We start from the raw sequence: 27,516 nt of genomic DNA, 5'->3' as shown, positions 1-27,516 counted from the left end.
CACAGGGCCTTTGGGAGGTACCCACAGCAGGTAGATGAGGGGCTTTGACATTCACCACAGTCCTCTTGAGCAGTGTGTGTTCTGTTCTCCTGCATCACATTGACATTTAGGCTCTGGAGACAGAGCAGCTTTCAGGGGCTAGGGGAAAGAAGGTAAGACCAAATTAAACTAATTCCCTGGTGAAGGCGTTGGCAAATGATTAGAAATTGTGCCCACAAGGTGCTGCCATATCTACCTGCATGGATGGAAACAGTCCTCCAAATACCTGTGAAAATAACAGAAAAATAGGTAGTAAGATACAGAGGTCTTATACAGAAGATGCAGAATTATACCAATATTGAAATATCTTAAAATCTGTAATAAATAAATTGATAATCCAAAGACCTTGCCTATACCCAGAATATACAGAATGACTGCAATAATGAAGCATCTTAAAATCTATAAAAATAAATAATCAATCAGTCAATCCAAAGGTCTTGCCTCACATCCAGAATGTGAAGTTCACATTGAGAACTCTTACATCTTACCCAGTTCTTGCCACAGAATAGATATTCAGTATTAATAGATGTGAATGTAATTTTTGAATTTTCTTTCCCTCCTTTTGATTATATTAATCTTATTAATAATGCTTTCTTCAGACAAAGAGATAAAAGGCATCCAAGTTGGTAAGGAAAGAAGTTAAAAACCATCACCATTTTGCAGATGACATGGTATTATACATAGAAAACCCTGAAGAGTCCACCAAAAACTTATTAGAACTATTAACTGGATTCAGCAGAGTTGCAGGAATCAAAATTAATACACAGAAATCTGTTGGATTCCTATGTACTGACAACAAACTAGCAGAAACAGAAATAGGAAAACAATTCCATTTACAATTGCATCAAAAATAATAAAATACCTAGAAATTAACCTAACAAAGGAGGTGAAAGACCTGTACTCTGGAAACTATAAGACACTCATGAGAGAAATTAAAGAAGACACAAACAAATGGAAATCTATCCCAAGCTCATGGATAGGAGGAATTCATACTGTCAAAAAGGCCATCCTGCCCAAAGCAATTTACAGATTCAGTACAAGCCCTGTCAAAATACCAATGGCATTTTTCAGTGAACTAGAACATAGTTCTAAATCTCAAATAGAGCCACAGAAGATCCCGCATAGCCAAAGGCATCCCGAGAAGGAGCAACGCTGGGGGTATTACACTCCCTGACTTCAAACTATACTTCAAAGCTAAGGTAATCTAAACAGTATGGCTGGCACAACAACCAACCCATAGAGCAATGGAACAAAATAGGGAGCCCAAGTATAAACCCATGCATATATGGTCATTTAATATATGATAAAGGAGCCATGGACATTGGGGAAAAGACAGCCTCTTCAATAACTGGTGTTGGGAGAGCTGGACAGTTATATCCAAGAGAATGAAACTGGATTACTGTATGACTCCATGCACAAAAGTAAACTCAGAATAGATCGAAGACCTGAATGTAAGACATGAAACCATAAAACTCTTAGAAGAAAACATAGGCAAAAATCTCTTGAACATAAGCATGAACAGTTTTTTCCTGGACACATCTCAGGCAAGGGAGACAAAATAAAAAATGAGCAAGTGGAACTGCATCAAACTAAAAAGCTTCTGTACAGCAAAGGACACCATCAGCAGAACAAAAAGGCAACCTATAGTATAGGAGAATATATTTGTAAATGATTCATCCAGTAAGAAGTTTAACATCCAAGATATATAAAGAATTCATTTGCCTCAACATCCAAAAAACAACCCAGTTAAATAATGGGTAGAGGACCTGAACAGACGTTTCTCCAAAGAAGAAATACAGATGGCTAACAGGTACATGAAAAGATGTTCCACATCTTTAATCATCAGGGAAATGCAAATCAAAACCACAATTAGATACCACCTCAAATCTGTCACACTGGCTTTTATCAACAAAGCAAGAAATAGCAAGTGTTGGCAAGAATGTGGGAAAAAGGGAACCCTTGTGCACTGTTGGTGGGAATGTACATTGCAGCCACATGGAGGTTCCTCAAAAAATTAAAAGAAGTACAAACCATCCAGTAATTCCACTTTTAGGTATTTACAAAATAAAACAAAAACACTAATTCAGAAACGTAAATGCACTGCTATATTTATTGCAGCATTATTTATAATAGCCAAGATACAGAAGGAACCCAAGTGCTCATTGATGGCTGAATGGATATACATACATACACACCCAATGGAATATTACTTGGCCATAAAAAATGTGGCCTTACTACTTATGACAATGTAAACAGACCTTTTAGGGTATTATGCTAAGTGAAGTAAGGCAGAGAAAGACAAATGCAATATGATATCACTTAATGGGGAATCTAAAACACAAAAAAACAGAAAAAGCCTCAGATACAGAGAATGAGCTTGTGGTTGCCAGAGGGGAGGGGGAAAGAGGGATTGGCAAAAATAGGTGAAGGGGATTTAGAGGTACAAACTTCCAATTATAAAATAAATAAGTAGGGGGACCAGCCAAGATGGCGACGTGAGTAGGACAGAGGAAATCTCCTCCCCAAAACATATATATCTTTGAAAATACAACTATTCCTAAAAGAGAGACCAGAAGATACAGGACAACAGCCAGGCTACATCTGCATCTGCGAGAACCCAGTGCCTCATGAAGGGAGTAAGCTACAAGACGCGGCCCGGCAGGACCTGAGCACCCCTCACCCCAGCTCCTCGGTGGGAAAAGAGGAGTTGGAGCGGGGAGGGAGAGGGAGCCCAGAACTTCTAAATACCCAGCCCTACTCATTCACACTGGGAGCACAGGCACACAGGGCATGGTGTGCTGGATACTAGGGAAACGGAACAGTAAAACCTGTGAGGGGGTCCCCGCAGCTGGCGCCCTGGGACAAAAGAAAAGCGAGTGCTTTTTGAAAGTCTTAAAGTGACAGGAGCCTCACAGCTGGACAGAAGCTTCCCAGCACATTCAGCCCAGCAGCTGGGAATCGCGGGGAACTCGGCGCTCTAAACCCCTGCAGGGCAGCTCTGAGGCCCCTCATGGCGATAAACAGCCTTCTGCCTGTTCCCGCTCCAGCATGGCCCTGCCATAGCAGAGCAGCAGCCTGAAAGTGGCCACGCCCAAGGGAACCGTGCAGAGCTTACGCCACAGCGGCCCGGGCAAGAATCAGAGACCCTGTCTGTGTGCAACTGCCCAGCACGAGCCACTAGGGGTCGCCGATCTCCCAGGAAAGGCCAGGAGCAAGTGGAAAGGGAATTGGTTCTCCCAGCTGACACACCCACCAGCTACCTACGACTACCTCTATCGCCATGAAAAGGCGGAAGAATTTGCTACAGACAAGAATAACCCAGACATCCTCCCCTGAGAGGGAATCTGGGGAGATAGATTAAACCAATCTCCCTGAAAAACAATTCAAAATAAAGGTCATAACCATGCTGATGGACTTGCAGAGAAATATGCAAGAACTAAGGAGGGAGAATACAGAAATGAAACAATCTCTGGAAGGACTTAAAAGCACAATGGACGAGATACAAGAGTCCATTAATGGAATACAAAATCAAAGAACAGGAATGTAGAGAAGCTGACGCAGAGAGAGATAAGAGGATCTACAGAAATGAAAGAATATTAAGAGAACTGTGTGACCAATTGAAAAGGAACAATATCCTCATTACATGGGTACCAGAAGAAGAAGAGAGAAAAAAGGGATAGAAAGTGTCTTTGAAGAAATAATTGCTGAAAACTTCCCCAAACTGGGGGAGGAAATAGCCTCTCAGACCACTGAAGCACACAGAACTGCCAACAGAAGGGACCCAAGGAGAACAACACCAAGACATAATAATTAAAATGGCAAAGATCAAAGACAAGGACAGAGTATGAAAGGCAGCCAGAGAGATTAAAAAGGTCACCTACAAAGGAAAACCCATCAGGTTATCATCAGACTACTCAACAGAAACCATACAGGCCAGAAGACAGTGGCATGAAATATTTAATGCAATGAAACAGAAGGGCCTTGAACCAAGGATACTGTATCCAGCACGATTATCATTTAAATGCAAAGGAGAGACTAAACAATTCCCAGACAAGAAAAAGTCAAGGGAATTTGCCTCCCACAAACCACCTCTACAGGGTATTTTAGAGGGACTGCTCTAGATGGAAGCACTCCTAAAGTTAAACAGATGTCACCACAGAAAATAAAATCACAGCAAACAGCAGAAAAATAAAATACTAACTAAAGGCAAAAAAATAAAATAAACTACCCACAAAAGCAGTCAAAGGAAACAACAAGAGCACAAAAAAAACCCAAAAACACATAACATACAAAGAATGGAGGAGGAGGAATAAGAAGGGAGAGAAATAAAGAGTTATCAGAATGTGTTTACAATAGCTCAATAAGTGAGTTATGTTAGATAGTAAGATAGTAAAGAAGCTAACCTTAAACCTTTGAGAACCACGAACCTAAAGCCTGCAATGTCAATAAGTACATATCTTTCAGTAATCACCCTAAATGTAAATGGACTGAATGCACCAATCAAAAGACACAGAGTTAGAATGGATAAAAGAGCAAGACCCATCTATATGCTGCTTTCCAGAGACCTCAAACCCAAAGACATGCACAGACTAAAAGTCAAGGGATGGAAGAAGATATTTCATGCAAACAACAGGGAGAAAAAAGCAGGTGTTGCATTAGTAGTATCAGACAAAATAGACTTCAAAACAAAGAAAGTAACAAAAGATAAAGGACATTATATAACAATAAAGGGGTCAGTCCAACAAGAGGATATAACCATTATAAATATATATGCACCTAATACAGGAGCACCAGCATATGTGAAACAAATATTAACAGAACTGAAGGAGGAAATAGAATGCAATGAATTCATTTTAGGAGACTTCAACACACCACTCACTCCAAAGGACAGATCCACCAGACAGAAAATAAGTAAGGACACAGAGGCACTGAACAACACACTAGAACAGATGGACCTAACAGACATCTACAGAAGTCTACATGCAAAAGCAACAGGATACACATTCTTCTCAAGTGCGCATGGAACATTTTCGAGAATAGACCACATACTAAGACACTAAAAGAGCCTCAGTAAATTCAAAAAGATTGAAATTCTGCCAACCAACTTCTAAGATCACAAAGGTATAAAACTAGAAATAAGTGGTAAAAAGAAAACAAAAAGGCACACAAAGACATGAAGGCTTAACAACATGCTCCTAAATAATCAATGGATCAATGACCAAATTAAAACAAATCAAGCAATATATGGAGACAAATGACAACAACAGCCCAAAGCCCTAACTTCTGTGGGGTGCAGCAGAGGTAGTTCTAAGAGGAAAGTATACACCAATCCAGACCGATTTAAAGAAGGAAGAACACTCCGAAATGAATAATCTAAAGTCACAATTATTGAAATTGGAAAAAGAAGAACAAATGACGCCCAAAAACAGCAGAAGGAGGGACATAATAAAGATCAGAGAATAATAAATAAAATTGAGAACAATAAAATAATAGAAAAAATCAATGAAACCAAGAGCTGATTCTTAGAAAAAATAAACAAAATAAATAAGCCCCTTGCCAGACTTATTAAGAGAAAAAGAGAATCTACACACATCAATAGAATAAGAAATGGGAAAGGAAAATCATGACATACCCCAGAAAAATACAAAGAATTATTAGAGAATACTGTGAGAATCTTTATGCTAACAAGATGGAAAACCTAGAAGAAATGGACAACTTCCTAGAAAAATACAACCTTTCAAGACTGACCAAGGAAGAAACAAAATCTAGACAGACCAATTACCAGCAAAGAAATTGAATCGGTAATCAAAAAACTAACCAAGAGCAAAACTCCCAAGCCAGATGGATTTACTGCGGAGCTTTATCAGAAATGCAGAGAAGACATAATGCCCATTCTCCTTAAAGTTTTCAAAAAACAGAAGAGGAGGGAATACTTCCAGACTCATTCTATGAAGCAGCTTCACCCTAATACCAAAACAAGGCAAAGACCCCACCAAAAAAGAAAATTGCAGACCAATGTCCCTGATGAACATAGATGCAAAAATACTCAACAAAGTATTAGCAAACCAAATTCAAAAGTACATCAAGAGGATCATACGCCATGATCAAGTGGAATTCATGTCAGGGATGCAAGGATGGTACAACATTCGATAATCCATCAACATCATCCACCACATCAACAAAAAGAAGGACAAAAATCACATGATCATCTCCATAGATGCTGAAAAATCATGCGACAAAATTCAACATCCATTCATGGTAAAAACTCTCAACAAAATGGGTATAGAGGGCAAGTACCTCAACATAATAAAGGCCATGTATGCAAAGGCCACAGCCAACATCATACTGAACAGTGAGAAGCAGAAAGTATTTCCTCTAAGATCAGAAACAAGACAGGGATGCCCATTCTTCCCACTGTTATTCAACATAGTACTGGAGGGTCCTAGCCACGGCAATTAGACAAAACAAAGAAATACAAGGTATCTAGATCAGTAAAGAAGAAGTCAAACTGTCGCTATTTACAGATGACATATTGTACATAAAAATCCCTAAAGACTCCACTCCAAAACTACTAGAACTGATATTGGAATACAGCAAAGTTGCAGGATACAAAAGTAACACACAGAAATCTGAGGCTTTCCTATGCACTAACAATGAACTAATAGAAAGAGAAATCAGGAAAACAATTCCATTCACAATTGCATCAAAAAGAATAAAATACCTAAGAATAAACCTAACCAAGGAAGTGAAAGACCTATACCCCGAAAACTACAAGACATTCTTAAGAGAAATTAAAGAGGACACTAACAAATGGAAACTCATCCCATGCTATTAGCTGGGAAGGATTAATATTGTCAAAATGACCATCCTGCCCAAAACTATCTACAGATTTAATGCAATCCCTATCAAATTACCAACAGCATTCTTCAACAAACTGGAACAAATAGTTAAAAAATTCATATGGAACCACCAAGGACCCCAAATAGCCAATGCAATCCTGAGAAGGAAGAATAAAGTGGGGGGTATCTCACTCCCCAACTTCAAGCTCTACTACAAAGCCACAGTAATCAAGACAATTTGGTACTGGCACAAGAACAGAGCCACAGACCAGTGGAACAGAATAGAATCTCCAGACATTAACCCAAACATATATGGTCAATTAATATACTATAAAGAAGACATGGACATACAATGAGGAAATGCACAGCCTCTTCAACAGCTGATGTTGGCATAACTGGACAGCTACATGTAAGAGAATGAAACTGGATCACTGTCTAACCCCATACACAAAAGTAAATTCAAAATGGATGAAAGACCTGAATGTAAGTCATGAAACCATAAAACTCTTAGAAAAAAACATAGGCAAAAATCTCTTGGACATAAACATGAGCGACCTCTTCATGAACATATCTCCCCGGGCAAGGGAAACAAAAGCAAAAATGAACAAGTGGGACTATATCAAGCTGAAAAGCTGTGTACAGCAAAGGACACCATCAAAAGAACAAAAAGGCATCCTACAGTATGGGAGAATATATACCTAAATGACAGATCCGATAAAGGGTTGACATCCAAAATATATAAAGAGCTCACACACCTCAACAAGCAAAAAGTGAACAATCCAATTAAAAAATGGACAGAGGAGCTGAACAGACAGTTCTCCAAAGAAGAAATACAGATGGCCAACAGACACATGAAAAGATGCTCCACGTCGCTAGTCATCAGAGACATGCAAACTAAAACGACAATGAGATATCACGTCACACCAGTAAAGATCGCCACCATCCAAAAGACAAACAAAAACAAATGTTGGCGAGGTTATGGAGAAAGGGGAACCCTCCTACACTGCTGGTGGGAATGTAAATTATTTCAACCATTGTGGGAAGCAGTATGGAGGTTCCTCAAAAAGCTCAAAATAGAAATACCATTTGACACAGGAATCACACTTCTAGGAATTTACCCTAAGAATGCAGCAGCCCAGTTTGAAAAAGACAGATGCACCCCTATGTTTATCACAGCACTCTTTACAATAGCCAAGAAATGGCAGCAACCTAAGTGTCCATCAGTAGATGAATGGATAAAGAATTTGTGGTACCATATACACAATGGGATATTATTCAGCCATATGAAGAAAACCAATCCTACCATTTGCAGTAACATGGATGGAGCTAGAGGGTATCACGCTCAGTGAAATAAGCCAGGCGGAGATAGACAAGTACCAAATGATTTCACTCATATGTGGAGTATAAGAACAAAGAAAAACTGAAGGAACAAACCAGTAGCAGAATCACAGAACCCAAGAATGGACTAACAGTTACCAAAGGGAAAGGGACTGGGGAAGATGGGTGGGAAGGGAGAGAGAAAAGGGGGAAGAAGTAAGAGGGCCTTACAATTAGCATGTATAATGTCAGGGGTGGGGCACAGGGAGGGCTGTGCAACACAGAGAAGACAAGTAGTGATTTTACAGCATCTTACTACACTGATGGACAGTGACTAATGGGGTGTGGGTAGAGGGACTTGTTGAAGGGGGGAGTCTAGTAAACATAATGTTCCTCATGTAATTGTAGATTAATGGTACCAAAATAAATAAATAAATATGTTACAGGAAAAGTACAGCATAGGGAATATAGTCAATTATATAATAACTTTGTATTTTTAACAGATGGTAACTACACTTATTTTGATAAGCATTTTGTAACATATGGTCAAATCACTGTTATACAGATGAAACTAATGCAGTGTTGTATTTCAAACTATGCTTCAATTAAATGCAATTAGACTCTTATTTTACCTGATTACTGTTTGTTTCTTTCTCACCTTTTCATTTTAGTGAATTCTAATGCCTTTATTGGCCAAATGAAGGTTCAGTAGTCAAGAATGTAAATCAGAGGGGAGGTGATTATCACTCTTGTAGAGGAGGTCTTTGTATCAAAGGGCTCCTTGGATTTCCATTTGTCCTTAAAATATGTGTTTTCCAAAACTTAATCAATTATACTTCTTTGGAATTACTTACGAATGTGCCTGCCCATTGTTCATTATGTAATCACAGCCCTATCATGATTTCCCAAACTTCAGTTCTTGGTTTATGTAGTATGTGTGTACTACATATAGTAGTTATGTGGTGTTACACACGTCTAACAGTGATACTGTTAACTTTTTTCATTAAATCAGCTTTCCTTTTCTAAATGTAAACTTGATCACTGTCACAAATAGAAGGATCACTTAACTTAAAGAGAAATACAAAAAAAAAGCAACAATATTAATTTGGGGAAAAAAATACAATTACCATGGCAAGTTATAAAAATTCATACCTGAAAATTTGTCAACGGGAATATAGTTGTTAGCAATCATTCAAAATAAAGTGATAAGAATGCTCACTGCTTCTTAATGAAAGCAAGACTGAGGTTCTGTGTCAGTAATACTGATTGACTGATTAGTAGTTTTGTAACTTTATGTTAAGCAGACTGAGAGGCAGTTACACATACACAGTTGGATATGCAGAAGATACCTAACCATGTCCTCTGATAGGGTTAAACACCAAGAATTTCTAATACAGTAATGAAAGTGGCTAGTTTCAAGGAGCCACCGAAAGCCATTCTACACAAAATATGAATCAGTGAAAGGAGGTCCCTTAGACATTCATTGCTGCCATCTGGTAGGGAAAATGAAACATTTGTTTTATGTCTTTTAAGTCCTCTAAATAATGTGCAAAATATTTTCAATGGGGCTTTCAAGTTAATTCATCTCTGGATTATGCAGGTAACAGAGACCACCTTATACTTTTACCAATTTGTAGCTCCACAGCTCCACTTTTATGTTCATAAGGGAAGTAATTTCATCTTACATGTAGAATACTACCTTATAAGGATAAGTTCAAATGGCTTAAACAAGCCCATATCTTTGCAGATAGTGTTTAGTTTACATTATAGAGTTTTGGAGTTTCAGGATTAAATGGCATTTGAAAACTCTGTAGAAAGAGAGGATTCATCATCTTTCCTTAATAAATGTTAACATTTTGAGTTTTCTTCTCTGTAGTTCCCGTTAGTATTCTTATTTCCATGATGACCTTTACTTTTAAGACTTTTTAATCACTTAATCTTATCTGTGAAAAGTTTAACAGAAAGAACAAATATAGTTCCAATTCAGTTTCCCAATTATGTATACTTGGACATAGTACATATAACAAAATGCTGCCAACTTATAGGAATAACTCTTGGGCATCACTGGTAGGATTGCATAATACATGTGGAGATTCAGTGTTCAGGAATCTTGTTTGGCCTTTGGACATATAGTATACAATCCATTTGTATTTTTTTCCTTTGTCATAAAAATCATATGTATAACAGAGTTTGCCATTATAACCACTTCGTGTGTACAATTCAGTGGCATTAATTCAGTGTTGTACAGCCATCTCTATTATTTCCAAAACTTTTCATCATCCCAAGCAGAAACTCTGTTACCAGTAAGTAAAATAACTCTTCATTCTCTATAATGTGTGTGTGTGTGTGTATATGTACACATTATGTAACAGAGAACTCTCTTTTACTTTTTTGTCTCAATGATTTTGCCTATTTTGGATATTTTACCTAAGTAGAATCATGTAACATTTGTCTTTGTGTGCCTGCCTTCTTTTACTTTTAGCTTACTGTTTCCAAGGTTTATCCATATTGTACTATGTGTAAGAACCACATTCCTTTTTATGACTTGTAAGTGTACACATATTTTATTTATCCATTCACTTTTTGGTGGACATGTGGATTGTTTAAATGTTCTGGCTATTATGACTAATAACTGCAATGAACATTAACATACATTTGTATGTTAATTTGGGCATGTGTACCCTGGTCAAAAATCAATTGGCCATAGGTGTATAGTGTATTTATACAGTCTCAGTTCTATTCCGTTGGTCTGTATGTTTACACTTATGCCAGTACCACACTTGGATTATGACAGCATTGCATTTAGTTTTGACACTGGGAAGCATGAGCCTTCTAAAACTTCATTCTTCTTCAAGATTGTTGTGGCTCTCTGGGTCCCCTTGCAATTATATATGAATTTGAAGATCAAGTTTTCCATTTCTGCAGAAAATGTCGTTGGAATTTTGGTAAAGATTTCACTGTATCTGTAGATTACTTTGGTTAGTATCCATTGCTGGTGTATAGAAATGCACTGATTTTTGTCTGTTTTTCTTGTATTCTGCAACTTTGCTGAATTTGTTAATTAGCTCTAGCAGCTATTCTTGTGAATTCTTTTTTTTATTAGTTTTATTTTGGTATCATTAATCTACAATTATATGAAGGACATTATGTTTACTAGGCTGCCCCTTCACCAAGTCCGCCCCACATACCCGTTCACAGTCACTGTCCATCAACATAGTATGAAGCTGTAAATTCACTACTTGTCCTCTCTATGTTGCACAGCCCTCCCCGTGCCCCCCCAATACTATACATGTTAATCGTAATGCCCCCTTTCTTTTTTCCCACCCTTATCCCTCCCTTCCCACCCATCCTCCCCAGTCCCTTTCCCTTTGGTAACTGTTAGTCCATTCTTGGGTTCTGTGATTCTGCTGCTGTTTTGTTCCTTCAGTTTTTCCTTTGTTCTTATGCTTCACATATGAGTGAAATCATTTGGTACTTGTCTTTCTCTGCCTGGCTTATCTCACTGAGCACAACACCCTCTAGCTCCATCCATGTTGTTGCAAATGGTAGGATCTGAAATTTTCTTATAGCTGAGTAATATTCCATTGTGTATATGTACCACATCTTCTTTATCCATTCATCTCCTGATGGACATTTAGGTTGCTTCCATATCTTGGCTATTGTAAATAGTGCAGCGATAAACATAGTGGTGCATCTGTCTTTTTCAAACTGGAGTGCTGCATTCTTGGGGTAAATTCCTAGAAGTGGAATTCCTGGGTCAAATGGTATTTCTATTTTGAGCATTTTGAGGAACCTCCATACTACTTTCCACAATGGTTGAACTAACTTACATTCCCACCAGCAGTGTAGGAGGGTTCCCCTTACTCCACAACCTCGCCAACATGTGTTGTTGTTTGTCTTTTGGATGTAGCCATCCTTACTGGTTTGAGATGATATCTCATTGTGGTTTTAATTTGCATTTCTCTGATGGCAAGCGATGTGGAGCATCCTTTCATGTGTCTCTTGGCCATCTGAATTTCTTCTTAGGAGAACTGTCTATTCAGCTCCTCTGTCCATTTTTTAATTGGATTGTTCACTTTTTGTTTGTTGAGGTGTGTGAGCTCTTTATATATTTTGGATGTCAACCCTTTATCGGATCTGTCATTTAGGAATATATTCTCCATTACTGTAGGATACCTTTTTGTTCTATTGATGGTGTCCTTTACTGTACAGAAGCTTTTCAGCTTGATGTAGTCCCATTTGTTCATTTTTGCTTTTGTTTCCCTTGCCCAGGGAGATATGTTCAAGAAGAGGTCGCTCATGTTTATGTCTAAGAGATTTTTGCCTATGTTTTTTTCTAAGAGTTTTATGGTTTCATGACTTACATTCAAGTCTTTGATCCATTTCGAATTTACTTTTGTGTATGGGGTTAGACAGTGATCCAGTTTCATTCTCTTACATGTAAATGTCCAGTTTTGCCAGCACCATCTGTTGAAGAAACTGTCATTTCCCCATTGTATGTCCATGGCCCCTTTATCGAATATTAGTTGACCATATATGTTTAGGTTAATGTTTGGAGTCTCTGTTCTGTTCCATTGGTCTGTGGCTCTGTTCTTGTGCCAGTACCAAATTGTCTTGATTACTGTGGCTTTGTAGTAGAGCTTGAAGTTGGGGAGTGAGATCCCCCCCACTTTATTCTTCCTTCTCAGGATTGCTTTAGCTCTTCGAGGTCTTTGGTGTTTCCATATGAATTTTTGAACTATTTGTTCCAGTTCATTGAAGAATGTTGTTGGTAATTTGATAGGGATTGCATCGAATCTGTATATTGCTTTGGGCAGGATGGCCATTTTGATGATATTAATTCTTCCTAGCCAGGAGCATGGGATGAGTTTCCATTTGTTAGTGACCTCTTTAATTTCTCTTAAGAGTGTCTTATAGTTTTCAGGGTATAGGTCTTTCACTTCCTTGGTTAGGTTTATTCTTAGGTATTTTATTCTTTTTGATGCAATTGTGAATGGAATTGTCTTCCTGATTTCTCTTTCTATTAGTTTATTGTTAGTGTATAGAAAAGCCACAGATATCTGTGTGTTAATTTTGTATCCTGCAACTTTGCTGAATTCTGATATTAGCTCTAGTAGTTTCAGAGTGGAGTCTTTAGGGTTTTTTATGTACAATATCATGTCATCTGCAAAAAATGACAGTTTAACTTCTTCTTTACCAATCTGGATTCCTTGTATTTCTTTGTTTTGTCTAATTGCTGTGGCTAGGACCTCCAGTACTATGTTGAATAACAGTGGGGAGAGTGGGCATCCCTGTCTTGTTCCCAATCACAGAGGAAAAGCTTTCAGCTTCTCACTGTTCAGTATGATGTTGGCTGTGGGTTTATCATATATGGCCCTTGTTATGTTGAGGTACTTGCCCTCCATACCCATTTTGTTGTGAGTTTTTATCATGAATGGATGTTGAATTTTGTTGAATGCTTTTTCAGCATCTATGGAGATGATCATGTGGTTTTTGTCCTTCTTTTTGTTTATGTGGTGGATGATGTTGATGGATTTCGAATGTTGTACCATCCTTGCATCCCTGGGATGAATCCCACTTGGTCATGGTGTATGATCCTTTTGATGTATTTTTGAATTCGGTTTGCTAATATTTTGTTGAGTATTTTTGCATCTATATTCATCAGGGATATTGGTCTGTAGTTTTCTTTTTTGGTGGGGTGTTTGCCTGGTTTTGGTATTAGGGTGATGTTGCTTTCATAGAATGAGTTTGGGAGTATTCCCTCGTCTTCTATTTTTGGTACAACTTTAAGGAGAATGGGTATTATATCTTCTCTGTATGTCTGATAAAATTCCGAGGTAAATCCATCTGGCCCGGGGATTTTGTTCTTTGGTAGTTTTTTGATTACTGCTTCAATTTCATTGCAGGTAATTGGTCTGTTTAGATTTTCTGTTTCTTTCTGGGTCATTCTTGGAAGGTTGTATTTTTCTAGGAAGTTGTCCATTTCTCCTAGGTTTCCCAGCTTGTTAGTATATAGGTTTTCATAGTACTGTCTAATAATTCTTTGTATGTCTGTGGGGTCTGTCGTGATTTTTCCTTTCTTGTTTCTGATTCTGTTGATGTGTGTTGATTCTCTTTTTCTCTTAATAAGTCTGGCTAGAGGCTTATCTATTTTGTTTATTTTCTCAAAGAACCAGCTCTTGGTTTCATTGATTTTTGCTATTGCTTTATTCTTCTCAATTTTATTTATTTCTTCTCTGATTTTTATTATGTCCCTCCTTCTGCTGACCTTAGGCCTTATTTGTTCTTCTTTTTCCAATTTCAATAATTGTGACATTAGACCATTCATTTGGGATTGTTCTTCCTTCTTTAAATATGCCTTGATTGGTATATATTTTCCTCTTAGGACTGCTTTTGCTGTATCCCACAGTAGTTGGGGCTTTGTGTTGTTGTTGTCGTTTATTTCCATATATTGCTGGATCTCCATTTTAATTTGGTCATTGATCCATTGATTATTTAGGAGTATGTTGTTAAGCCTCCATGTGTTTGTGAGCCTTTTTGCTTTCTTTGTACAATTTATTTCTAGTTTTATGCCTTTGAGGTCTGAAAAGTTGGTAGGATTTCAGTCTTTTGGAATTTACTGAGGCTCTTTTTATGGGCTAGTATGTGGTCTATTCTGGAGAATGTTCCATGTGTACTTGAGAAGAATGTATATCCTGTTGCTTTTGGATGTGGAGTTCTGTAGATGTCTGTTAGGTCCATCTGTTCTAGTGTGTTGTTCAGTGCCTCTGTGTCCTTACTTATTTTCTGTCTGGTGGATCTGTCCTTTGGAGTGAGTGGTGTGTTGAAGTCTCCCAAAATGAATGCATTGCATTCTATTTCCTCCTTTATTTCTGTTAGTACTTGTTTCACATATGTTGGTGCTTCTGTATTGGGTGCATATATGTTTATAACGGTTATATCCTCTTGTTGGACTGAGCCCTTTATCATTATGTAATGTCCTTCTTTATCTTTTGTAACTTTCTTTATTTTGAAGTCTATTTTGTCTGATACTAGTATTGCAACACCTGCTTTTTTCTCTCTGTTGTTTGCATGAAATATCTTTTTCCATCCCTTTACTTTAAGTCTGTGCATGTCTTTGGGTTTGAGGTGAGTCTCTTGTAAGCAACATATGGATGGGTCTTGCTTTTTTATCTATTCTGTTACTCTTTGTCTTTTGATTGGTGCATTCAGTCCATTTACATTTAGGGTGATTATTGAAAGGTATGTACTGATTGCCATTGCAGGCTTTAAGTATGTGGTTACCAAAGGTTCAAGGTTAGCTTCTTTACTACCTTACTGTCTAACTTAACTTGCTTATTGAGCTATTATAAACACGGTCTGATGATTCTTTATTTCTCTCCCTTCTTATTCCTCCTCCTCCCTTCTTCATATGTTGGGTGTTTTGTTCTGTGCTCTTTTTAGGAGTGCTCTAGAGCAGTCCCTGTAAGATGCCCTGTAGAGGTGGTTTGTGGGAGGCAAATTCCCCCAACTTTTCCTTGTCTGGGAATTCTTTAGTCCCTCCTTCATATTTAAGTGATAATCGTGCTGGATACAGTATTCTTGGTTCAAGGCCCTTCTGTTTCATTGCATTAAGTACATCATGCCATTCTCTTCTGGCCTGTAGGGTTTCTGTTGAGAAGTCTGATGATAGCCTCATGGGTTTTCCTTTGTAGGTGACCTTTTTTTCCCTCTCTGGCTGCCTTTAGTACTTTGTCCTTGTCTTTGATCTTTGCCATTTTAATTATTATGTGTCTTGGTGTTGCCCTCCTTGGATCCCTTGTCATGGGAGTTCTGTGTACCTCTGTGGTCTGAGATGCCATTTCCTCCCCTAGTTTGGGGGAGTTTTCAGCAATTATTTCTTCAAAGACACCTTCTATCCCTTTTTCTCTCTGTTCTTCTTCTGGTACCCCTATAATGCAGATATTGTTCCTTCTGGATTGGTCACAAAGTTCTCTTAAAATTCTTTCATTCCTGGAGATCCTTTTATCTCTCTCTGCATCAGTTTCTCTGCATTTCTGTTCTCTGTTTTCTAGTCCATTAATGGTCTCTTGTATCTCGTCCATTCTGTTTTGAAGTCCTTCCAGAGCTTTTTTTATTTCTGTATTCTACCTCCTTGGTTGTTGCATATTTCTCTAGAAGTACATCAGCATGGTTATGACTTTTGTTTTGAATTCTTTTTCAGGAAGATTGGTTAAATATATCTCCCCAGGTTCCTTCTCAGGGGAAGATGTAGCAGATGTCAAAGCTGTCTGGGCTAGTCTTGTCTGGATCAAATTTTTTTGCCTTTTCATGTTAATAGGTGCAGTGGTGAGCTATTGACACGTCTGTCAGCTGAGAGAGTCAAGACTCTTTCCACTTGCTCCTGGCCTTTCTTTACTAGGACAGCTGTGACCCCTAGTGGCTTGTGTTGGGCAGTTGCGTGTAGACTGGGTCTCTGTATCTTGCCCGGCTGGTATGGAGGAAGCTCCCTTGCTGTGGGCGTGGCCAGCCTCAGGCTTCTGCTCTGCTATGGCGGGGCCCCGGAGGGGTAATGGACGGGGGAGCTGTTTGGCTGTTTACCTCCCTGAGGGGTCTAGTGTGCCCGGAGTTCCCTGGCATTTCCAGCTGCTGGTCTGTGACCCGGGATGCTTCCATCCAGCTGTGGCATCCCTATCCCTTTAAGACTTTCAAAAAGCACTCGCTTTTCTTTGTCACAGGGGCACCGGCTTCGGGACCTGCTCACAGGTCTTACTGTCCTGCTTCCCTAGTTTCCGGTACCCCACGCATGCACTGTGTGTCTGTGCTCTGGTGCGGATGGCTAGGGCTGGGTGTTTAGCAGTCTTGGGCTCCCTCTCCCTCCCGGCTCCGACTCCTCTCCTCCCGCTGGGTGCTGGGGTGAGGGGCCTCGGGTCCCGCCGGGCTGTGGCTTGTATCTTACCCCTTTCACCAGGTGCTGGGTTCTCACAGGTGTGGATGTAGTCTGGCTGTTGTCCTGTGTCTTCTGGTCTCTCTTTTAGGGATAGTTGTATTTGTTGTATTTTCAAAAATATATATGTTTTTGGGAGGAGATTCCCACTGTCCTACTCATGCAGCCATCTTGGCTCCAGCAAAGCCTTCTTGTGAATTCTTTATATGTATTTTCTATACAGAATATCCCATCATCTTTAAATAATAATAGCTTTTACTAATTCCTGTACACTTTGGATTCCTCTTACTTCTTTTTCTTGTCTAATTGCTCTGACAACTTTCAGAACAATGTGGAATAGCAGTGGTGAAAGTGGGGCATCTATGTCTTATTCCTGAAAATTTCAGTCTTTCACCATTCATTATGATCTTAGCTGTGAGTTTTTCACAAATGCCTTTCATCATGTTGAGAAAGTTCCCTTCTATTCCTAATTAGTTGAACGTTTTTATCACAAAAGGGTGTTAGATTGTTTCAGTGACTTTTTCTGCATTGATTGAGATGATTGCATATTTTTCCTTTGTTCTGTTAGTGTGATGTATTACATTGATTTTCTTAAGTTAAACTACTGTTGTATTTCTGGGATAAATCACATTTGGTCATGGTACATAATCCCTTTATATCCTGTTGGATTCAGTTTGCTAGTGCAGTCAGTCCTCATATGTGGATTCCCTATTTGTGAATTCTACATGCTAATAAAATTTATTTATAATCCTCAGATGAATGTTGTGGCACTTTCATGGTCATTCATGGACATGCCTAGGGTGGTGAAAATTGCGTCACCTGACGTGAACTTTCCCAACTGAATTTGACCAAGGAGACACTCCTCTCTCACTTCAGCTGTCACAGAGATGACCAGAGGATGGAAACAGTGGGTGGCAGTGCACTGTTGTGCAGGCAGCTCTGGCTTTGGGGAACAGATGATGGAATTTGAATCCCAGCTCTGGTACTTGTTGGTGGGGTGGTTTCAGGCAAGTCACTGAACACTTCTGAACCTCATTTTCTCCTTTGTTAAATGAAAATAAAGTATATCAGAATAAATATTTTTAGGATTTAAGATAATCTATGTGAGGTGTGTGTGTGTGTGTGTGTACACATTTACTTACTGTAGAACAGTGATTCAACATTGATTAATTCAGTATTTGTGGCAACTTTACAAAACATAACTTGTGAATATTGAGAATCTTCTGTATTTTGTTGAGGATTTTTGCACCTATATTCATAAGAGATTTTATTTTCCTGTGACATCTTTATCTGGCTTTTGGTAATGCAGGCCTCATAGAACAAGTTAGGAAATATTCCCTCTTCTGTTTTGGGGAAGAACTTGAGAAAGTTTGGTGCTAATTCTCCTTTTAATGCTTGGTAGAATTCATCAGTAAAGCTACTTGGTCTTCTTTTCTTTGTTGGGAGGTTTTGATAACTGATTCAATCTCTTGTTGGTCTTTTGCTGTTTCTCCTTCCTTGACTAGTTTGGTAATTTGTGTTTCTGAGAATTTGTCTGTTTCATCTTGGTTATAATTGTTGGTGTACATTTATTCACTAACTTAAATTACTTTCCATCTCTGTAAGATTGGTAGTAGTATCCCCACTTCAGTTTCTGATTTTAATTAGTTGCATCTTTTTTTCTGCATCAGTCTAGCTAAGGATTTGTCTATTGATTCTTTTTAAAGAACAAACTCTTGGTTTCATTGGTTTTTCTCTATTTATTCTTCATTTTCTTTATCTCTGCTCTAATCTCTTGTTTCCATTCTTAAGCTACCATTGGGTTTAGTTCAGTGTTCTTCCTTCAGTTTCTCAAGATACAGAATTAGGTCATTGATTTGAGATTTTTCTTCTTTTTTAATGTAGGCTTTTAGAGCAGTAACTTTCCATCTGAACACTGCCTTCACTGAATCTAATGGATTATTTTATGTGATTTTATTTTCATTAATCTCCCAAGTATCTTCTGATTTCTCTTTTGATTTTTTTTTACCTATTAGTTAAGAATGTGTTAATTTCCACATATTTATGAATTACCAAGTTCACCTTTTGCTATTGATTTCTAGCTTCATTCCACAACATACTTGTATGATTTAGATATTTTAAAATATTGAAACTTGTGTGGAGTTCTAAATATATGATTGGTCCTGGACAATATTCCATGTGCACTTGAGAGGACAGTGTATTTTGCTGCAGTTAGGGTGAGTCTTCCATATATGCCTGTTTGGTCTAGTTGGTTTATGGTGTTGTTCAAGTCCTGTATTTCCTTACTGTCTATCTCTAAGTCTTTCTTTATTGAAGTCTCCAACTGTAGAAGAATTGTCTGTTTTTCCTTCAGTTCTGTTGCTCTGTGTTTCGTGTATTTTGGCACGCTGTTGTTTGCTGCATATATGTTGTTATATCTTCTTCATGAATTGTCCTTTTTACTAGTGTCCTTTGTCTCTTGTGAATGGTTGTTCACTTAAAATTTATTTTATCTGATATTTATAGCCATCTCCGCTCTCTTGGTTACTATATGCATGCAATATCTTTTTTCCATCTAAGTACTGAGGAGAGATTTAGTTTTTCCATATTGTTGTTTTCTGTATGTCTTGTTCTACTTTTGTCCTCATTTCCTTGATCACTGCTTTATGTGATTAGTTGATTTCTTTTTTCTTTTTTTTTTGGTAGTAAACAATTTTGATGCACATCTCATTCATTTTGGGGCATTGTATTTTTTAGATATTTTCTTTGTTTTTATCATGACATTTACATTTAACATTCTAAATTTACATCAGTGTAGTTTGATTTGTTACTGACTTAACCTTAAATAGCATACAAATGTCTGCTTCTGTACAGGTCCATCAGCCTCCTTTATATTGTCATGAATTACATTTTTATTCATAAGGTGCCTAAAAATACAGACATAATTTTTTTATGCATTTATGTTTTGAATCATGTATGAAATAAAAAGTGGGTTTATAACTCCAAAATTCAGTAGTACTGGCTTATATATTTACCATTATTTGAGAGCTTTATTTTTCAACTTTCAGTTATTGTCTATTATGCTTTAATTAGATTCTGAAGGACTCTAGCATTTCTTTTAGGGAAAGTTGAGTTGTAATGAACTCCCTCTGAGTTTATTTATCTGTGGATGTCTTTTCTTCAATTTGCAGGTCAGTTTATCAGATACAAAATTCTCAGTTACAACATGCTTTTTTGAGAACCTAAATATGTTCTCCCACTGTCTTCTAGCCTTCATGATTTTGAATGAGAAATCAGCCACTCGTCTAGTCTTATTGAGGGTCTCTTGTACGTAGCTAGTCACCTCTTTCACTCCTTTCAGCATTCTGTTTTTCACTTCCAGTAGTTTAATTATAATGTATCTTGGAGGGAGTCTCTGAGTTTATCCTGCTTGAAGTTTGTTGACCTTATCGGGTTTGTAGATTGATGTCTTTCCTCAAATATGGAAAGGTTTTGGGACCTTATTTCTTCAGATACTCTTTCTATCCCTTTCTCCTTCTGAAACTACCATACTTTGTTTTTTCATCCATTAGTGGTGTCCCATTAGTTCTTGATGCTTTGTTCAGTTTTCCTCATTATTTTTACTTTCTGCTTCTCAGACTTACTAATTTTAATTGTCCTAGTCAGAAATTCATGAATTAATTTTTCTACTTTTTCACATCTGCTTCTGAACCCCTGTTGAAATTTTCATTTTAGTGTAGTGATCATACATTTTAGCTCCAGAATATTCAGATCCTTTTATAATTTCTTTTTTCTATATTTTGTTTTTAAATTATTTTCCTGGTTTCTTTTAATTTTCTACATTTCCCTTTAGCTTTTTTAGCATATTTAAGTCAGTTAAAAAATGCTATTGACTGGTAAATCTGATGTCTGGGCTTCCTCCTGGCTGGTTTCTGTCAGATATTTTTGTTCTTTGCATGGAGTACTTTCCTGTTTTTTGTGTGCCTTTTGATTTGTTGTTGAAAACTGGGTATTTGAATACTACAGTGTGGTAACTCTGAACATAAGATTTTCCTCCTGTCTCATGTTGTGGTGGATTCTTTTGATTGTTGAAGGCTGTAGGAATCTATTTTTGCAAAGACTGTATTCCTTGTTTTGTACAGTAGATGAAGTCTCTGTTCCTTAGCTTGTGTTCAACAAGTGTTTTGACAGATTTTGACAGATACTGACCAAACAAATATTGACTTTGTAACTGGATACTCCTTCAGCACTTAGACAGGTTTGTAATGAATTGAAAGCTAAGGGTCTTATAAAGTCTTTTCTGAACAGGTGTCCTGACTTGGGCATGTGCATCTATCTCCCCTCTTAGAGTGCATTTGAATATTCTGATTTCTTTTCCCAAGCTTTTCTTTTGCTTCATGGAGTCTACTGTGTGTCACTGCCAAAATCTTTTGTGCCAGGTGTCTGTGGGCTGTTAGTTTACCTTGCAATGTTTTTGAGTGATCCTCACCTCCCTTCAGGCCTGTGTTCAAGCATATTGTGTTAGTTCTTTATGTAGCCTTCCCCACCAGATTAAAACACAGCTATATTATAATTTGGAAATAAAGTCTGCTCTGCTCCCTGTAGATCTAGGAACAAAGGACCCACATTGGGAATGCAGGCTGCCTTTGTTAAGACAGACTGCTATCACACTGGGGAGAGGATGAGGCAAGAACAAGTAAAAATACCACACAGCTTTCCTAGTGTTTAAAGTTACTTTTTCATATTCATTGTTTACTTATTTGCTGTAAACCTTTGACGTCTTTCCAAAGTTCAGACAAAGTTGGTTCAAACAGTTCCTGTTTGTTTTTTTTTTTTTGATGCCTCTTTTGGAGTGGTGAGAAGTTGGAGCTGCTTACTCCACCATTTTCTCAAGCTTGTCTATACTTTGGAATGGTTTTGGTGGAAGGTCACTCAAGAATTTAAACATTCAAGTGTGCATAAGCACCATTACTACAATGCAGGCGGTCTGCGGAAGCTGGGACCACACTACTCCTTTAAACTTCATGTTAAGCAATTGGTGCTAACTGTGGTTTTTCTGATATACATTGATATAAGCATAATGTTAATTTTAAGTGCTCATCATTGTGCTACCTAAAAGTCATCCTGTGTATCACCAGCTGAACATGTATTATATTTTGAGAAACACTTCCCTACTATAAATAGAGACCTAGATGGCATTAATCATTTTGCTTTATCAGCCCCAGCTATGCTATAGATCAGACCTCTGTGTTATGTACATTCTAATAGCCACATTACTGGCAGGCACTTGTCAAAGGTTTGTGTTCTCTAACTTTTCTTTTTTAATTGGTGCTTTTGATCTCAGAAGTTTGAAATCAGTGTTATTCATAACGCATATGTTTCCAAGTCAGCTACAAATGCCACCCATAGCTATGTATAGTAGAAAAGAGTACTGCGGAACCAAAGGTGGGTTTTGTTTTATATATGTGCTTTCAGATTTCCAACCTCCTAGAGGAGTTGGGACTTTAAACTCGTATGATAAATTTTCAGTTGGTTTACTTTTTTTTCTTTTTTTCCAATCTCCCTCAAAAGTTCTACTTCATTTTTCCAGGAGGATGGCTGTTAACTCTCTTCTTTCTTCTCTTTCTGCAGTAAACATGGTATATTGTCACATACTTTAAAATACCATGTTACTGTTACTCTGAAGAATATTTTCCCCAACATTGTTTTTATTTATAAAATTATCATAATATTGCCTGCAAACTTCTTCAGAGTTGCTTTTTTAGTTAACAAGTTTGAGGTACTTTGATGTTCATAAGCCATACATTTTTTTTACTGAATGATTTCAGCTCAGAGCAACTTGTGCTACAGGGAGAATATTTTCAGTCTTTGAAAAAAATTAAGATGTGAAATATTTCAGTTCACACATTTTCACAAGATCTGTCTTTTTTTAACCTCCATTTAAAATACCTTTGTTTGAACAAATAATTTCACAAGACAAAAATTGTTCAGTAAGTTGATTTTTTGATGTGTTTGGCTGTTTTGCTAATTTGGATGCTACAGAACTTTTAGTCTTTCAATTTCATTCCTTCTTAGTACAGAATATAAATTTATCCAGTTAAAAACAAGAGCTCTATAAAACAATTATTTGTGTTGAGATATTCAAAAGCATACTTTCTGAATTTAAAAATTAGTTAATTTTTAAAAAAACTCTGGCTATTTGGTTTTTTCAATTACTCCCTTTTATAGAGATTAATTTCACGATCTTTTTTGCAAATTTTGATTTCGATTATTGTAGTTTGCCAAAAGATTCAAAAGGTGACTTAAAATTCCATTTGTTGAAAGTTTTGGTAAAAGATAACCAGCTGATTTTGAATACAGTGCTGCAGCCAGAATTTAGAATTATCACTTAAGAGTCTAAACCATTTACAGTATTTGGATTATTTTTATGATAGTTTCTTAAAGGCTTATCAAATGAGCAGCAAAAAGAGAATGCATATTGCCATACTGAAGTATTTTTAAATTTCTTTTAAAGCCTTTCAGAAATTTGTCACCATATATATGAAAATCTATATTCATGTTAAAATCACAAAACAATAGTACATTGACCTTTTACAGTATTATTTATAATTTTAGATGTTTAATCTTCTAAAGGCAGAATTCAACAAATCTTCTCTATAAAGGACTAGATAGTAAATAATTTATACTCTGTGACCCGGAGGTCAGTTCTGCCACTGTAGCCTGAATGTAGTTATAGACAATATGTAAATGAATGAGCACGACTGTGTCTCAAAACTTTATGTACATTAAAATGTAAATTTCATATAATTTTCACATATCACAGATTATTCTCTCTTAAATGTTTCCAACCACTGAGAACTGTAAACACCATTTTTATCTTGTAGATTTGGCCTACAGCTCATGCTTACCTGACCCTTGTTGAATGAATTGGATGAAAAAATAGAACCACTAATGAGATTGATTTTCTATATGAGAACTGGCAATTACCTAGCTGCTTATGAAGTCCTTCCATATCTAGAGAAGCCAATATTTAGTGGCTTATTGTGTTACCTTTTATATATGTAGGAGAAAATTTAAGGAAAAAACAAGCACAATTAATTGGAACACTTGTTTGATCTAAGTGAAAAGTCATATTTCAGAAAGAAATGTAAATGCTGTAATTGTGTAAATGTAAATTTTTCTGTAGCTACATGCTAATTGGTTCTCTTTGGCCATTTTCTTCTTAAAAAACAGTTTTAAAAGTGGGTGCTGACATTTGTTCAGCTGATGTCTCCTTGTGGTCACAGGTCCACTGATAGGCTTGACATCCCATGTTAACCTTCTTAAAAAATGGAAATTTAATACCTATTTGTTAAATCTTTTCAGTTAATCTGCCTTTAGTTTTTTAGTTCATTGCTAGTAAAATGGTTCATTTCAAGATAAAAGTAAGCAAAACAATAAAGTCGAATAACTGGATTTATTCCATTCAATAAATGACAGAATCATTATAGTAACTGTCAGACTGCTTTCTGGATATAACTCTTTCTTACATATTTCATGCAGAAGAGTCAGTGACACTAGCATACTTTGTTCCATCAATGAGTACCTTGTCACGGTGCCTTGTTATCCTTTAAGGAGGGAATGACAGTAACCTTGGGCCTGGAAAGGGTCTGGAAACTATGTCGTGTATTACTGGTTGACTTTCAGATTTAAAACCATGTGGTAAAATGAGAACTCTGTTAATGGCATATGTGTCTTGCACACTTCCAAATGAGATTGTGGCAGAAGCTAGGTATACAAAATTGAGATATATTAAACCAAGCTTGGCTTATTTTATTGTGATGTGAACCATGATACTTAATTAAAAATGAAAAAAGATGCATGCAAAACTAGATTGCACATTGAGAGAACAGGTGTAAGCCAAGACTGTCTTAGGCAAACTGGAACAGATGGTTGTCCTATTTAAATCTTTAAAATTAAGCATTTCTGTAACTTGGATGGTTCCTCCTTCTCCTTTTCCCAATTTGGTCAGCAGAGTAGCTTCCCAATAGGTTTGGCAGTACTCTCACATCCACTTAAGGTTACTCTCCTCATTTTTATTCCACACACTACTTTTATACTGCCCTGCTGTGCAAGTTGATGAGATCCAAGTCTGATTGTATCTCTTCCATGCTTAAAACCAGCACTGACTACCCATGAATGAAACTAATGGTCCTTCAGTGATTGTGTGCACCAGATTCATCAGTGCATGAGGATCGTTGCAAAGTTCTGGTTTCTGTCCCAGACATTTAGATTAAGTCTTGGGGAAACATTAGCATGTGGGAAATTGTGGCCTTTGTTTATCCTGGTTCATCACCTGCCATTTCCTCCCCATTCCCACATTTGACATCACCCAGCTGCTGTAATTCCCCAGTGTACTGTAAGTGGACCTGAATGTCTTTTTTTCCACATTCTCGCATCAGCCAAGAGGGCTGTTCTGTACATCTTTGAATTGAAATTGTATTTATTCGTTTTTTGTATCATTTTTATGTAGACTGAACATCTTGTGATAGCAGGGTCTAGGTCTTAAATCACTTCCTATTCTTAACCTAACATGTGAAAACATAACAACTGCTTAAAGATGATTATAGGTATAAAATTCAAGGTAAGGATCTTCCCATTGTTTCTCTTGTCTGGAACTGGATGAGTGAATCAAGTAGGATTTGTATAGTGTAGCTCATTGTATAGTTCAAGTTCTGCCTTTAAAACTTCAGTTTTCTCCAAGACTAACCAGTGTGTAATTATTATTTTCAGGCTTTAAAGGTTGTGGTTTAAGAACAGGTGAAAAACACCCCCTTAAACATTAACAACCACAGTTGGATTTTAAAATACAAGAGCAACTGTATCTCCCTACAGTCAGGATAGAGATCAATCGTGAGGGCTGGAAGATGTTGGAGCCTCCAGCTCTCTGGGGATAGAATCAGGAACTCTCAGCAGGAGTTCTCAAGTGTTTCCAACATGTCAGGGCTGCTGTGAGGATGGCTAACCATCTGCTAATGCTTCTTTGAGAGCCCATAGTAGTGGAACATGTTTCCTACTTTGATTCAACACCTGGTAAAGTCTGGTTGATGACCAGTGTTGAAACTAGAAATTTGTTACTTGTTTATGCTTTTGCTTCTAAATATTGACATTTAATGAAGTTTAACCGTAATTGTTCTTTAAAACGTTGTAGGCTTTCTCCAGGAAAGAATAACCTGTGTAAGGTAGGATTTGGGCTGGGGAGGGTCCATTGCATGAGATCCCAGGGTCTAGAACAGTATCTGACAAATAGTAGGCACTCAATATTTGTTTAATGAATTAATGAAACTTAGGGTAAAGTTTGAGTGCAGCAAATTGATTCTTTGTTTTTCAAAGATTTTTAATCTTAAGTGCTGTATTACTAATTTTGGGGGACAATCTTAAGTTTTCTTATTTCTTATTAAGTGTTATTATTTTCTTTATTCAGTCTATAATTTTTTTCCTATGGAAAATTTTTATAGAAAATGAGCTTCGTGAAAACTTTACAATAGAATTACCTATGATATTCTTTCCCACTATGTGAAATCAGTAGCTTATATCTAGAGCCAGTTTTATGCCTACCACTACAATTTTGAAAATGTTCTCTTTTGACAAAGCAAATATGAATAAGCATCTAAGAACAATGCACAGCTTCTCATTTAAATGATAACAATGAAGGTCTTCCTTGCAGGGAAGAATCTGCATTGTGAGCATCTGACCTTTTTCATTGAATTCAATGAAAAGGCAAATATTTTGATAAGGAGAAGAATTCTTCTTGGAGAATAGTTTCACAAGGGAATTTTTGTTGCTTGGCTATTTATAGCTTCCTGATCATCATGTGTTTTAATCTTTATTTGAATTTAGGATGCACTAGTTGAGAGTATTAAGCCTCAATTCTATGGATAACAGTTTGAGGGAGCTGCCTTGAGGTGTCTGTATGAAGCCCCTGAGGGCACCAGTGTGGTTTGGCCTGTTGGTCTGTAAAGCCCCTATAGGCAGGGGCAGCTTATTCCAGGTGTAGGATAGTTGAAACTTATTGTTCATTTTGTTAGTAATATTTGACTAATTTTCCTGAACGTTTCTTTGTGTAACTGCAAAGATTAAAAAGAGAGTACTTTATTAGGCCTTAGCTGTCCTTACCTTGTATTAATGCTTTTATTGATCAAAGTTTAGATTTAATCATGCTTACCTTGGAAAAGTATGATTATTTAAGAGGGTCCTGATTTTTTCAGTGTTAAGAGTATCCTGATTTTTGGGGGACATCTAGATAAAACTTTTTGCTTCGCTCATAATCTCTCCTTTAAATTCTCCTAGCTAAAAGTATTAGTGTTTTTTAAACTCAACAGTTGTGTAAAGCATCATTTTATGGGTGAAGGGCTTTGTAATGGTATTGAAGCTGGT

The 27,516-nt window shown here is 37.2% G+C and overlaps 1 protein-coding gene across 6 annotated transcripts in view; it reads left to right on the top strand.

Annotated features, from left to right (window-relative positions):
* CDYL (chromodomain Y like) overlaps positions 1-27,516 on the top strand; it is a 286,736-nt gene that overhangs the window by 95,364 nt on the left and 163,856 nt on the right. The gene's annotated exons all lie outside the window — the stretch shown is intronic.

This window comes from Manis javanica, chromosome 16 (assembly GCF_040802235.1).
Source record: "Manis javanica isolate MJ-LG chromosome 16, MJ_LKY, whole genome shotgun sequence".
Taxonomy (NCBI): Eukaryota; Metazoa; Chordata; class Mammalia; order Pholidota; family Manidae; genus Manis; species Manis javanica.
The sequence above is the reverse complement of the archived record's forward strand: the minus strand, read 5'-3'. Positions and strand labels throughout refer to the sequence as shown.